The 15,102-nt window shown below is 47.5% G+C and overlaps 1 protein-coding gene across 1 annotated transcript in view; it reads left to right on the top strand.

Annotated features, from left to right (window-relative positions):
• Positions 1–15,102, top strand: part of ptpa (protein phosphatase 2 phosphatase activator) — a 77,146-nt gene that overhangs the window by 48,433 nt on the left and 13,611 nt on the right. The window lies entirely within an intron of this gene.

Below are 15,102 nucleotides of genomic sequence, written 5' to 3'. Positions count from 1 at the left end.
TCTCTAAGCCTAGTTTTGAACTCCCCCACAAGTAGAAACATCATCTCTCCGTCAACCCTATCGAATCCTTTCATAATTTTAAAGACCTCTATTGGGTCACCCTCTCAGCCTTCTCTTTTCCAGAGAAAAGAGCTCCAGCCTGTTCACCCTTTCCTGATGGGTATAACCTTAGTTCTGGTATCGTCCTTATGAATCTTTTTTTGCACCTTCTGCAGTGCTCCCTACATCCTTTCTGTAATATGGAGACCAGAACTGTACACAGTGCTCCGTGTGATGTAACCAAGGGTCTACATCATCATCATCATCATCGATGTTCAAAGAAGGGTTTTACGCACGCTGTCTAACCCAGAAACAGCAAATGACCCTGTGGGTATCGGGTGTAGCCATAGGACCCTAACAATGTTCCAGGAGATAAAAGCAGAAAATGTTGGAAATCACAGCAGGTCAAGCAGCATCCATGGAGCAAGGAAGAGTTAACGTTTCAGGTTGATGACCCTTCGTCAGAATTGTTTCTCTCTCCACAGACGCTGAGATTTCCAGCATTTTCTGTTTTTATTTCAGATTCCAGCATCCACAGTTATTTGGCTTTTGTATTAATGTTCCTGGAGAGCTTATTGGGGTGGGACGGCGGATGTTGGGGAGAGAGAGAAGGAGGGAGGAAGAGAGAGAGCGCAAATGGAGTTCACTGCTGAGGACACAGGCCTGGCACACAAAGAGTTACAGCTTGCTTGCCTGGAGGAGGGACGCATGAGCTCGGGTTTCAGTTAAACGGCAGAGGAAGCTTACACAGGAAGAAGGAAGCTTGAGGCCCCTTAGCTGCCAGAGAAATAGTTTAAAAGGGTCAGGTCCCCCGGGGGACTATGAAGCACGAAAGTAGTCACTGAGTAATTTCCTTCCCAAGATGGCTGCTATGACTCAGATTCCCCACGGACCACCTCCTCCCGCTTTTGCTATGGATCCAAAATAGCTTCCCTTCACTTCGTCAAGAGATCCATTTTTCTCGTGTGAAACACCACAGAAAAAATGTACGGCTGCTCGCTATTGCGACAATGTGTTAACAATCCCCCACTCCGAACCCTCTGTAGCCTTTTCATTCTGAATTTTATTGATCTAATTTTTGGTTGGTGGGGGGGGGGGGGGCGGGGGGGAAGGCGGGACTCATAAAACAAGCAAATTTTTGCTTCTGCTGACTTCTGTTACACCAGTCCCGTCATTTTCTGATCGTGTTTTCTTAATCGCAATGAAGAAAGATCAAAAGGTTTGCAGTTTCCCTCAACGCTGGGTTTACCATCGCTGTGGGACAGGGTTTAGTGAAACAGAGACCAGGAGCATCCATCCAAACTCAGCGTTCTTGCTGATCCTGCTTCCAGTCTCAGGCGAGCAACGGTGGGCCAAAGGGCCAGGTTGGTGGTCCTCTGTGACTAGAATGGGTATTTACATAGAATCATATAGGTGTCACCCCTGGCTCAGTGGGTAGCACTCTCGCCTCTGAATCAGAAGGTTGTCGATTCAAGCCCCACTACAGAGACCTGAGCACAAAATCTAGGCTGACACTCACAAGGGCAGTACTGAGGGAGTGCCACACTGTCGGAGGGGCAGTACTGAGGGAGTGTCGCACTGTCGGAGGGACAGTACTAAGGGAGCGCTGCACTGTTGGAGGGGCAGTACCGAGGGAGTGCCACACTGTCAGAGGGGCAGTACTGAGGGAGTGCTGCACTGTAGGAGGGGCAGTACTGAGGGAGTGCCGCACTGTCGGAGAGGCAGTACTGAGGGAGCGCCCCATTGTAGGAGGGGCAGTAATAAGGGAGTGCTGCACTGTCGGATGAGGCAGTACTGAGGGAGTGCTGCATTGTCGGAGGGGCAGTACTGAGAGAGTGCCGCACTGTCGGAGGGACAGTACTGAGTAAGTGCCGCACTGTCGGAGGGGCAGTACTGAGGGAGTGCTGCACTGTCGGAGGGGCAGTACTGAGGAAGTGCCGCACTGTGTCGGAGGGGCAGTACTGAGGGAGCGCCGCACTGTCGGAGGGGCAGTACTGAGGGAGCGCCGCACTGTCGGAGGGGCAGTACTGAGGGAGCGCCGCACTGTCGGAAGGGCAGTACTGAGGGAGCGCCGCACTGTCGGAGGGGCAGTACTGAGGGAGCGCCGCACTGTCAGACGTGCGATCTTTCGGATGAGACTTTAAACCGAGCACCCATCTGCAATCTTAGGTGGATGTAAAGTATACCATCACTGTTCAAAGTGTCCTGGCCAGTGCTCATCCCTCAACCAGCATCATTAAAACAGATTACCTGGATCATTATGGCATTGCATTGCTGTTTGTGGGATCTTGCTGTGCGCAAATTGGCTGCTACATTATAACAGTGACTGCACTTCAAAAGTATTTCAGTGGCTGTAAAGTGCTTTGGGATATCCTCAGGTTGTGAAAGATACTATAAAAATGCAAGTCCTTTCCCTTTGTGCTTTTTTATCTGACTGCGATAATCAGCAGTGCTGCAGCCTGTGAGCGGCTTCTGTGGTGAAGCTATTTCCCGTCACATCACTGGCCAGGACATGTAAATATCGAGTTGGAACAAAGTTTAATCTCCGCCTCTTCAGGAAGTGCCCATCCCAGCATCAGCAGATGTTTCTGGCTGGGAGTGGCAGCGATGTGAATGGAAGGTGGCGAGACCCATCCCTTTGTCAGTGGATAAGGCTGTAAAAAAGGCAAACAGAATCCTTTTGTATCCAAAGAGAGAGAATACAAAAGCAAGGAAGTAATGTTGTACTTGTACAAGGCCTTAATTAGGCCACACATGAGAGTAGTGTATACAGTTTGGGGACACCCCGTTATTGGAAGGATGGAGAAGGTGCTTGAGAGGTTATCTGCAACGTGGTTATGAGGAACATAACATAAGAACATAAGAAATAGAAGCAGGATTTGGCCATTTAGCCCCTCGAGCCTGCTCCACCATTTAATAAGATCTGATCTTGGGCTCAGCTCCAATTCCCTGCCCGCTCCCCATAACCCTTGACTCCTTTATTCAAAAATCTGTCTATCTCCGCCTTAAATATAGTCAATGACCCAGCCTCCACAGCTCTCTGGGGCAGAGAATTCCACAGATTCACAACCCTCTGAGAGAAGAAATTTCTCCTCATCTCAGTTCTAAATGGGCGACCCCTTATTCTGAAACTATGACCACTAGTTCTAGATTCCCCCCACGAGGGGAAACATCCTCTCTGCATCTACCCTGACAAGCCCCCTTTGAATCTTATACTTTTCAATAAGATCACCTCTCATTCTTCTAAACTCCAATGAGTACAGGCACAACCTGCTCAACCTTTCTTCATAAGACAACCCCTTCATCTCAGGAATTAACCGAGTGAACCTTCTCTGAACTGCCTCCAATGCAAGTATAATCCCTCCTTAAATAAGGAGACCAAAACTGTACGCAGTACTCTAGCTGTGGTCTCCAGAGAAACTTGAGAAGGTAGGGCTTTAATCAGTCGCGCTGAAACTGTTGAGGGATGAGGTGATTAAGATTTAGAGACAGAATGGCATATAATTTACAGTACAGAAACAGGCCATTCGTCCTAACTGGTGTATGCCGGTATTTACGCTCCACACAAGCCTCTTCATCTTACCACAACAACATATTCTTCTATTCGCTGTGTCAGCTGTGGCTCAGTGGGTAGCACACTCTCCTCTGACTCAGAAGGTTGTGGGTTCCAATCCCACTCACTTGAGCACGCAAATCTAGGCTGACACTCCCAGTGCAGTGCTGAGGGAGTGCTGCACTGTCGGAGGTGCCGTCTTTTGGATGAGACATTAAACCGAGGCCTCGTCTGCTCTCTCCGGTGGATGTAAAAGATCCCATGGCACTATTTCAAAAAAGAGCAGGGGAGTTATCCCCGGTGTCCTGGTCAATATTTATCCCTCAATCAACATAATTAAATCCGGTTATCTGATCATTATCAAATTGCTATTTGTGGGAGCTTGCTATGTGCAAATTGGCTGCCACGTTTCCTACATTACAACAGTGACTACACTTCAAAAATACTTCATTGGCTGTAAAGTGCTTTGAGATGTCCAGTGATCGTGAAAGGCGCTATATAGAAACATAGAAACATAGAAAATAGGTGCAGGAGCAGGCCATTCAGCCCTTCTAGCCTGCACCGCCATTCAACGAGTTCATGGCTAACATGAAACTTCAGTACCCACTTCCTGCTTTCACGCCATACCCCTTGATCCCCCGAGTAGTAAGGACTTCATCTAACTCCCTTTTGAATATATTTAGTGAATTGGCCTCAACTACTTCCTGTGGTAGAGAATTCCACAGGTTCACCACTCTCTGGGTGAAGAAGTTTCTCCTTATCTCGGTCCTAAATGGCTTACCCCTTATCCTTAGACTGTGACCCCTGGTTCTGGACTTCCCCAACATTGGGAACATTCTTCCTGCATCCAACCTGTCCAAACCCGTCAGAATTTTAAACGTTTCTATGAGGTCCCCTCTCACTCTTCTGAACTCCAGTGAATACAAGCCCAGTTGATTCAGTCTTTCTTGATAGGTCAGTCCCACCATCCCGGGAATCAGTCTGGTGAATCTTCGCTGCACTCCCTCAACAGCAAGTATGTCCTTCCTCAAGTTAGGAGACCAAAACTGTACACAATACTCCAGGTGTGGCCTCACCAAGGCCCTGTACAACTGTAGCAACACCTCCCTGCCCCTGTACTCAAATCCCCTCGCTATGAAGGCCAACATGCCATTTGCTTTCTTAACCGCCTGCTGTACCTGCATGCCAACCTTCAATGACTGATGTACCATGACACCCAGGTCTCGTTGCACCTTCCCTTTTCCTAATCTGTCACCATTCAGATAATAGTCTGTCTCTCTGTTTTTACCACCAAAGTGGATAACCTCACATTTATCCACATTATACTTCATCTGCCACGCATTTGCCCACTCACCTAACCTATCCAAGTCACTCTGTAGCCTCATAGCATCCTCCTCGCAGCTCACACTGCCACCCAACTTAGTGTCATCCGCAAATTTGGAGATACTACATTTAATCCCTTCGTCTAAATCATTAATGTATAATGTAAACAGTTGGGGCCCCAGCACAGAACCTTGCGGTACCCCACTAGTCACTGCCTGCCATTCCGAAAAGTACCCATTTACTCCTACTCTTTGCTTCCTGTCTGACAACCAGTTCTCAATCCACGTCAGCACACTACCCCCAATCCCATGTGCTTTAACTTTGCACATTAATCTCCTGTGTGGGACCTTGTCGAAAGCCTTCTGAAAGTCCAAATATACCACATCAACTGGTACTCCTTTGTCCACTTTATTGGAAACATCCTCAAAAAATTCCAGAAGATTTGTCAAGCATGATCTCCCTTTTACAAATCCATGCTGACTTGGACCTATCATGTCACCATTTTCCAAATGCGCTGCTATGACATCCTTAATAATTGATTCCATCATTTTACCCACTACTGAGGTCAGGCTGACCGGTCTATAATTCCCTGCTTTCTCTCTCCCTCCTTTTTTAAAAAGTGGGGTTACATTGGCTACCCTCCACTCGATAGGAACTGATCCAGAGTCAATGGAATGTTGGAAAATGACTGTCAATGCATCCGCTATTTCCAAGGCCACCTCCTTAAGTACTCTGGGATGCAGTCCATCAGGCCCTGGGGATTTATCGGCCTTCAATCCCATCAATTTCCCCAACACAATTTCCCGACTAATAAAGATTTCCCTCAGTTCCTCCTCCTTAATAGACCCTCTGACCACTTTTATATCCGGAAGGTTGTTTGTGTCCTCCTTAGTGAATACTGAACCAAAGTACTTGTTCAATTGGTCTGCCATTTCTTTGTTCCCCGTTATGACTTCCCCTGATTCTGACTGCAGGGGACCTACGTTTGTCTTTACTAACCTCTTTCTCTTTACATACCTATAGAAACTTTTGCAATCCGCCTTAATGTTCCCTGCAAGCTTCTTCTCGTACTCCATTTTCCCTACCCTAATCAAACCCTTTGTCCTCCTCTGCTGAGTTCTAAATTTCTCCCAGTCCCCAGGTTCGCTGCTATTTCTGGCCAATTTGTATGCCACTTCCTTGGCTTTAATACTATCCCTGATTTCCCTAGATAGCCACGGTTGAGCCACCTTCCCTTTTTTATTTTTACGCCAGACAGGAATGTACAATTGTTGTAATTCATCCATGCGTTCTCTAAATGTCTGCCATTGCCCATCCACAGTCAACCCCTTAAGTATCATTAGCCAATCTATCTTAGCCAATTCATGCCTCATACCTTCAAAGTTACCCTTCTTTAAGTTCTGGACCATGGTCTCTGAATTAACTGTTTCATTCTCCATCCTAATGCAGAATTCCACCATATTATGGTCACTCTTCCCCAAGGGGCCTCGCACAACGAGATTGCTAATTAATCCTCTCTCATTACACAACACCCAGTCTAAGATGGCCTCCCCCCTAGTTGGTTCCTCGACATATTGGTCTAGAAAACCATCCCTTATGCATTCCAGGAAATCCTCCTCCACCGTATTGCTTCCAGTTTGGCTAGCCCAATCTATGTGCATATTAAAGTCACCCATTATAACTGCTGCACCTTTATTGCATGCACTCCTAATTTCCTGTTTGATGCCCTCCCCAACATCACTACTACTGTTTGGAGGTCTGTACACAACTCCCACTAACGATTTTTGCCCTTTAGTGTTCTGCAGCTCTACCCATATAGATTCCACATCATCCAAGCTAATGTCTTTCCTAACTATTGCATTAATCTCCTCTTTAACCAGCAATGCTACCCCACCTCCTTTTCCTTTTATTCTATCCTTCCTGAATGTTGAATACCCCTGGATGTTGAGTTCCCAGCCCTGATCATCCTGGAGCCACGTCTCCGTAATCCCAATCACATCATATTTGTTAACATCTATTTGCACAATTAATTCATCCACCTTATTGCGGATACTCCTTGCATTAAGACACAAAGCCTTCAGGCTTGTTTTTTTAACACCCTTTGTCCTTTTAGAATTTTGCTGTACAGTGGCCCTTTTTGTTCTTTGCCTTGGGTTTCTCTGCCCTCCACTTTTCCTCATCTCCTTTCTGTCTTTTGCTTTTGCCTCCTTTTTGTCTCCCTCTGTCTCCCTGTATAGGTTCCCATCCCCCTGCAATATTAGTTTAACTCCTCCCCAACAGCACTGGCAAACACTCCCCCTAGGACATTGGTTCCGGATCTGCCCAGGTGCAGACCGTCCGGTTTGTACTGGTCCCACCTCCCCCAGAACCGGTTCCAATGCCCCAAGAATTTGAATCCCTCCCTGCTGCACCACTGCTCAAGCCATGTATTCATCTGCGCTATCCTGCGATTCCTACTCTGACTAGCACGTGGCACTGGTAGCAATCCCGAGATTACTACTTTTGAGGTCCTACTTTTTAATTTAGCTCCTAGCTCCTTAAATTCTTTTCGTAGGACCTCATCCCTTTTTTTACCTATGTCGTTGGTACCAATGTGCACCACGACAACTGGCTGTTCTCCCTCCCATTTCAGAATGTCCTGCACCCGCTCCGAGACATCCTTGACCCTTGCACCAGGGAGGCAACATACCATCCTGGAGTCTCGGTTGCGTCCGCAGAAACGCCCATCTATTCCCCTCACCATCGAATCCCCTATCACTATCGCGCTCCCACTCTTTTTCCTGCCCTCCTTTGCAGCAGAGCCACCTACGGTGCCATGAACTTGGCTGCTGCTGCCCTCCCCTGATGAGTCATCCTCCCCAACAGTACTCAAAGCAGTGTATCTGTTTTGCAGGGGGATGACCACAGGGGACTCCTACACTATCTTTCTTGCACTGCTCTTCCTGTTGGTCTTCCATTCCCTATCTGGCTGTGGACCCTTCTCCTGCGGTAAGACCAACTCACTACACGTGATACTCACGTCATTCTCAGCATCGTGGATGCTCCAGAGTGAATCCACCTTCAGCTCCAATTCCGCAACGCGGACCGTCAAGAGCTCGAGGCGGATACACTTCCCACACACGTAGTCGTCAGGGACACCGGAAGTGTCCCCGAGTTCCCACATGGTACAGGAGGAGCATATCACATGACCGAGCTCTCCTGCCATGTCTTAACCTTAGATACCCTTAAATTGGTAATAACAATGTTATAGTTCACTTACTGATATAAAAAATAAAAGAAAAGCTACTCACCAATCACCAGCCAATCACTTACCCCATTGGCTGTGACGTCACTTTTTGATTACTTTCTACTTCTATTTTGCTTTCTCTCCCGCTGTAGCTGCACCAGTATGCTTTTGACAGGTCGCTCCCCTCTCACCAACTGCCGCTGGCTCTCGATCTCCCGCTGGGCTTTTGACAGGTCGCTCCCCTCTCACCAACTGCCGCTGGCTCTCGATCTCCCGCTGGGCTTTTGACAGGTCGCTCCCCTCTCACCAACTGCCGCTGGCTCTCGATCTCCCGCTGGGCTTTTGACAGGTCGCTCCCCTCTCACCAACTGCCGCTGGCTCTCGATCTCCCGCTGGGCTTTTGACAGGTCGCTCCCCTCTCACCAACTGCCGCTGGCTCTCGATCTCCCGCTGGGCTTTTGACAGGTCGCTCCCCTCTCACCAACTGCCGCTGGCTCTCGATCTCCCGCTAAATGCAAGTCTTTCTTTTCTCCATCATGTACTTATTTAGCTTCCCCTTAAATGCATCTACACTAGTCACCTCAACCACTCACTCTGGTAGCGAGTTCCACATTCTCTGGGTAAAGAAGTTTCTCCTGAATTCTTTATTGGATATACAGTATTTGTGACTATCCTATATTGATGGCCCCTAGTTTTAGTCTCCACCACAAGCAGAAACATTTTCTTTACATCTACCCTATCAAACCTTTGCTTTGGAGGCAGTTCAGAGAAGGTTCACAAGGTTGATTCTGGGGATGAGGGGGTTGACTTATGAGGAAAGGTTGAGTAGGTTGGGCCTCTACCCATTGGAATTCAGAAGAATGCGAGGTGACCTTATCGAAACGTATAAGATTATCATGGGGCTTGACAAGGTGGATGCAGAGAGGATGTTTCCACTGATGGGGGAGACTAGAACTAGAGGGCATGATCTTAGAATAAGGGGCCGCCCATTTAAAACTGAGATGAGGAGGGATTTCTTCTCGGGGTTGTAAATCTGTGGAATTCACTGCCTCAGAGAGCTGTGGCAGCTGGGACATTGAATAAATTTAAGACAGAAATAGATAGTTTCTTAAACGATAAGAGGTTATAGGGAGCGGGCGGGGAAGTGGAGCTGAGTCCATGATCAGATCAGCCATGATCTTATTGAATGGCGGAGCAGGCTCGAGGGGCCATATGGCCTACTCCTGCTCCTATTTCATATGTTCTTAAAACCCCTTCATATAGTGAGCATTGAGAGATTGTACCCACTGGTTGGTTGGACAATAATGGAATGATCACAGAAGGGAAGGGTCGAAAGTATTTCTATACACACAAAGTGGTTAGAATGTCGAATTTCCTGCCACAAACTGTTAAAGCAGAGTCAATGTTATTTTAAAGGGAATTTGATAATTGCAGGAATATTTAAGGGAGCAAACAGCAGAATCTTACAGCACAGAAGGAGGCTATTCGGCCCATCATGCCTGTGCCGGCTCTTTGAAAGAGTGATCCCATAGTCCTGCAAGTTAGTCCTCTCGAGTACATCATGTATTCATTCCACCCTACGTAAACTAGAGGTGATCCAAAATTCTGCTGCCCATGACCTAACTCGCACCAAGTCCTGCTCACCCATCACCCCCTGTGCTCGCTGGCTTCCAGTACATTGGCTTCCAGTTAAGCAACGCCTAGATTTCAAAATTCTCATCCTTATTTTCAAATCCCTCCATGGCCTCGCCCCTCCCTATGTCTGTAATCTCCTCCAGCACCCCGCCCCCCCCCCCCGAGATGTCTGCGCTCCTCTAATTCTGCCCTCTTGAGCATCCCTGATTAATAATCGCTCCACCATTGGTGGCCGTGCCTTCTGTTGCCTGGGCCCCAAGCTCTGGAACTCCCTCCCTAAACCTCTCTACCTCTCTGCCCTCCTTCAAGACACTCCTTAAAACCTACCTCTTTGACCAAGCTGCGCTAATTTCTACTTGTGCGGCTCGGTGTCAAATTTTTAATCTCATACTACTCCTGTGAAGCACCTTGGGACGTTTCACTACATTAAAGGTGCTATATAGATACAAGTTGTTGTTGTTGTTGACCAATTGCCTTTTGAAAGTTCCTGTGGAATCTGATTTCACCGCCCATTCAAGTAATACGTTCCAGATCTTCTTAATCCTCTGTACAAAGAAATTTCTCCTCAATTCCCCTCTAGTTCTTTCGCCAATTATTTTAATTGGCCTCTTATCACTGACCCACTAGCCAAGGGAAACAGCTTCTCCCTACTTGCTCTATCGAAATCCCCTCCTAATTTTGAACACCTCTATTAGGTCTCCACTTAACCTTCTCTGCTCTAAGAACAATCCCAGCTTGTCCAATCTTTCCACGTGGCTGACCTCCCTCATCAGACTGGGTGGATCGTGGGGGAGAGCGGGAACTGGCACAAATTTGATGGACCGAATTGCCTGCTTCTGAGCTGGAACATTCTCCGATTCATTCATATCTGTAGGCTGAGTGATCACCCTTATCTTGCCCCTCAGTCTAGATCAGTGGTTGCACTGACCTGACCTCCCGTTCTGATGGATGAGCCTCTTGCCTTGATTGGTGTGTTGTTAAACCTCAGTGGAACCATTTAGGAGATTGAGCCTTATTGTGTGCATGGTACAGTTGGGATTTGGACCTGGGTTGGTCCGCAGGCGACTGAAGTTGCCTCAGTAACTGTGAGATGTGCCGTCTTTCCACAGAAGCTCGAAGATTAAGTGGGTTCACTTGCGCTGGTTTTCTTTTGTTGTTTAAGGGACTTCAGAGACTGGAGAAGCCGGGGTTGTTCCCCTTGGAGCAGACAAGGTTAAGGGGAGATTTAATAGAGATATTTAAAATCCTGCATTTTGATAGCGTAAATAGGGAGAAACTGTTTCTAGTGGCAGGAAGGTCGGTAACCAGAGGACACGGATTTAAGGTGATTGGCAGAAGAACCAGAGGGGAGAGGAGGAGAAATTTATTCGTGCCGTGAGTTGTTGTGATTGGGAACGCGCTGCCTGAAAGGGCGGTGGGAGCAGATTCAATAGTAACTTTCAAAAGGGAATTGGATAGATACCTGAAGGGGAAAAATTGTGCAGGCTGTGGGGAGTGGGTCTAATTAGATTGCTCTTTGAAAGAGTTGGCCCAGACACGATGGGTCGAATGGCCTCCTGTGCTTTATGTTTCTATTATTGTATCTCGTGTGGCTTTTGAAAATATCAAATGAAAAACTTTTTCAGAAAGGCTGAGGATTGACGCTCCCGTACGTCGCACGACAAGATGGCGGGAGGCTGGACCTCGCAGTGTTCTTGGTACCTGATGCGCCTGAATCTACACCTGTGTGCATCAGGGTTTTGTTTTTTGCCGGCTGCTTAGCCGGCCCCTTGAATCGAGGATGACTTGCTTCCACACCAAAAAGGGATGAGTTCAATGAGTTTGCAGGTGTTTCAATGAAGGACCTGATATTCCTGGTCCCGAACTACATGTTGAAGGGTGGGCGATGCCTGTGTGTGGATCTTTTTAACATGTGGTGGTCGTTACACACCAGCCACCACCCGGGCTTGACAGAGCTAGGTCTTGGTCCAGTGGCAAGGGTTGACCAAGACTACTGGACACCTGCTCTGCTGCACGGACCTAGTGCGCACACATATCGCAGTGTGGGCTGGGCCCGTGCTGCCCCTGGGCCCTCGCCTCTTCTGGCCCCAATCACATCACACTGCAATCTGCTGCTGTACCTGCCCAAGCTCCAATCACCAAGTTAGCATGTGTTTTAAAACCTGCTCCCATCAGTAAATTGAAACAAATACAGAAAGAACTTCAGCTCCAAGATGAATTGTTTAAAAATGTTAATGGTGGAGAGCAACAATAAGCCAAAGATCATTAACCCAAGAGCAAAACTGAATTGTTAATGAGTTTTTAAAAAAAGTTCTCAAACAAGAAGTTTTGTAGATATGGTCCTAGGGGCCCTCAAGCCTCAGCCTTTTTAATAGGCTAGTTTGGCTTATTTGGTTAACAAATGCAAAATCAAGTGTAGCTTTAATTCCTTGTTTATTCACAAGAATTTTGGGGTTCATCTCCCTTAGATTCTCAGTACCATATATAGAGAGTTATGCACTTCACAAACCAACCGAAACAACAACATCACAAATGAAGAATAGTTCAGCAGCACCCCTGCCACTGCAGAAAGACCCAAACCAATTTGGTGTCACTAAGCAAAGATAAAAACCCTTTCCAACTAAAGCACCTCATCCTCCATAAGCTTCTGCTCATTCAAAACACTTCTACTCATCCTATCTCACACCAAGTCCTGCTCCCCACTGCTTGCTTACCTGGTCCACCTATTCGCTGTTTAAAGTTGTTGAGTTGCCTTGGCTCATTAGTGTCAGCCGTGGCTCAGTGGGCAGCACACTCGCCTCTGAGTCAAAAGGTTTGTGGGTTCAAGTCCTACTCCAGGGACTTGAGCACATAAATCTAGGCTGACACTCCAGTGCAGTGCTGAGGGAGCGCTGCTCTGTCGGAGGTGCCGTCTTTTTCATCAGGCGTTAAACCGAGATCCCGTCTGCTCTCTCTCTCTCTCTCTCTCTCTCTCTCGAGTGGACGTAAAAGATCCCGTGGCACTATTTCGAAGAAGTGCAGGGGAGTTAGCCCCGGTATAAAAACAGAAAATGCTGGAAATCTCAGCGGGTCAGGCAGCATCTGTGGAGAGTAACAGAGTTAGCGTTTCAGGTCGATGACTCTTCGTCAGAACTGGCAATAGTTCGAAATGGAACAGATTCTTAAGGAAGTGCAAGGGGCACTGAAAGGGGGAGGGGAGGAAGGAGCAAAGGGAAGGTCTCTGATGGGGTGGAAGGCAGGAGAGATTTGAGAGACAAAGGGGATGATGGGCCGAATTGAGCTGGTAATAGCACATGTTAGGAAACAAAAGATGAGTCTAGATAGGGTGTTAATGGCAGAGGGTCATCAACCTGAAACGTTAACTCTGTTTCTCTCTCCACAGATGCTGCCTGACCCACTGAGATTTGCAACATTTTATGTTTTTATTTCAGATTCCAGCATCCGCAGTATTTTACTTTTGTATTAGAGTTATCCCGGTGTCCAGGCCAATATTTATATCTCAATCAACATAACAAAAACAGATCATCTGGACATTATCACATGGCTGTTTGTAGGAGCTTGCTTGTGCTTAAACTGGTTGCCGCGTTTCCTACATTACAACAGTGACTAAACTTTTCAAAAAGTACTTCGTTGGCTGTAAAGCGCTTTGAGGCATCCGGTGGTGGTGAAAGGCGCTATAAAAATGCAAGTATTTTCTCATTTGGGGAAGGCAGCATGGTGAGTTCCATGCCGCTCTGTGCCAAGTCAGCTGTTCCCAGTATTGGAGTAGAAAATAGGTGCAGGAGTAGGCCATTCGGCCCTTCGAGCCTGCACCACTGCAGGAGTGTTGCAGTTAGCCCCTGCCCGAGGTTAAGGAGGGGAAACTCGGCCACAGTCGGTGCACCCTGTAAGCCGGCCTTTCAATACAAAAATCGGGCATGCGCGGTATTCTGAATGTCCCGCACAGGACCAAACAAAATTAGAAGTGGAGTTGAGGTCATGATCTTATTGAATGGCGGAGCAGGCGCGAGGGGCCAAATGGCTGACTCCTGCTCCTATTTCTTACTGTTCTTGTGCAGAAGGACCATTGGCCACAGTTTTCACTACTGGTCACAAACCCATGTAAGCCGAGCCTCGTACATACAAGAATGGGCACTTGGGCGTGGCACTCGAGGGCAAGAGATCGGTGGGGTGGGAAATAACAGGAAAGACAAAAGTGCTGAATTGGAGAGAGAGAGAGAGAGAGAGACACACAGCCTGCGTTTCCAGTTCTGTTTGTCAATCAGAAACCATTCAGGGAGGGTGTGCTTGAGTACTCAATCGACTCGTATGTAATTTTCTCTCTCGCGTTCTCGTTCTCGAGAGGGAGGGTGGGATGCTGAGTGATGAGGCAGGTGTCCGAGGGGGTGAGCAGGTCGGCACTGTGCACAGATGCTTTTGGAAGTCTGTACTGGTTACAGAGTAATGTTACATAGAATGTACAGCACAGATATGGGCCATTCGGCCCAACTGATCCATGCCAGTGTTTATGCTCCACACAGGCTTCTTTTCACCCCATCACCATATCCTTCTGTCCATTTCTCCCTCATGTGTTTACCTAGCTTCTCCCTAAATACATCGATACTATTCGCCTCAACCACTCCCTGTGGTAGCGAGCTCCACATTCTCACCACTCTCTGGCTGAAGAAGTTTCTCAATTTCCCCATTAGCGTTATTAGTAACTATCTTATATTTATGGCCCCTAGTTTTGGACCCCCAACAAGTGGAAATTTTTTCTTTACGCCTACCCTATCAAACCCTTTCGTTATCTTAAAGCCCTCTATCAGGTCACCCTTCAGCCTTCTCTTTTCTAGACAAAAGAGCCCCAGCCTGTTCCGTCTTTGCTGATAGATCCATACAGAGGGATATCTGTGGTAGAAGATAGGAAATGGAGTTCGTTACACAAGGATCAGTGCTGGGACCACTGTTGTTCACAATTTATATCAACGATTTTAGAGTTTAGAATCAAAAACATAATTTCTAATCTTGCTGCCACAGGCAGTGGTTTGAGGCGAATAGTATCGATGCATTTAAGGGGAGGCTGGACAAACATATAAGGGAGAAGGGAATAGAGGGTTATGCTGATAGTTGGATGAGGAAGGATGTGAGGAGGCTCGAATGGAGCATAAACGCTGGCATGGACTGGTTGGGCTGAATGGCCTGTTTCTGTGCTGATTTGGAGGTGATGGTGGTCCCATGCCCCTGCTGCCCTTGTGCTTACAGGCGGGTTAGGAAGGTGCTGTTGGAGTAGCCATGGTGCGTTGCTGCAGTGCATCTTGTAAATGGTACACACTGCAGCCACGGTGTG

The sequence above is a fragment of the Pristiophorus japonicus genome, chromosome 20 (genome assembly GCF_044704955.1).
Source record: "Pristiophorus japonicus isolate sPriJap1 chromosome 20, sPriJap1.hap1, whole genome shotgun sequence".
Classification (NCBI taxonomy): Eukaryota; Metazoa; Chordata; class Chondrichthyes; family Pristiophoridae; genus Pristiophorus; species Pristiophorus japonicus.
This window is presented reverse-complemented; position numbering and strand designations above follow the sequence as displayed.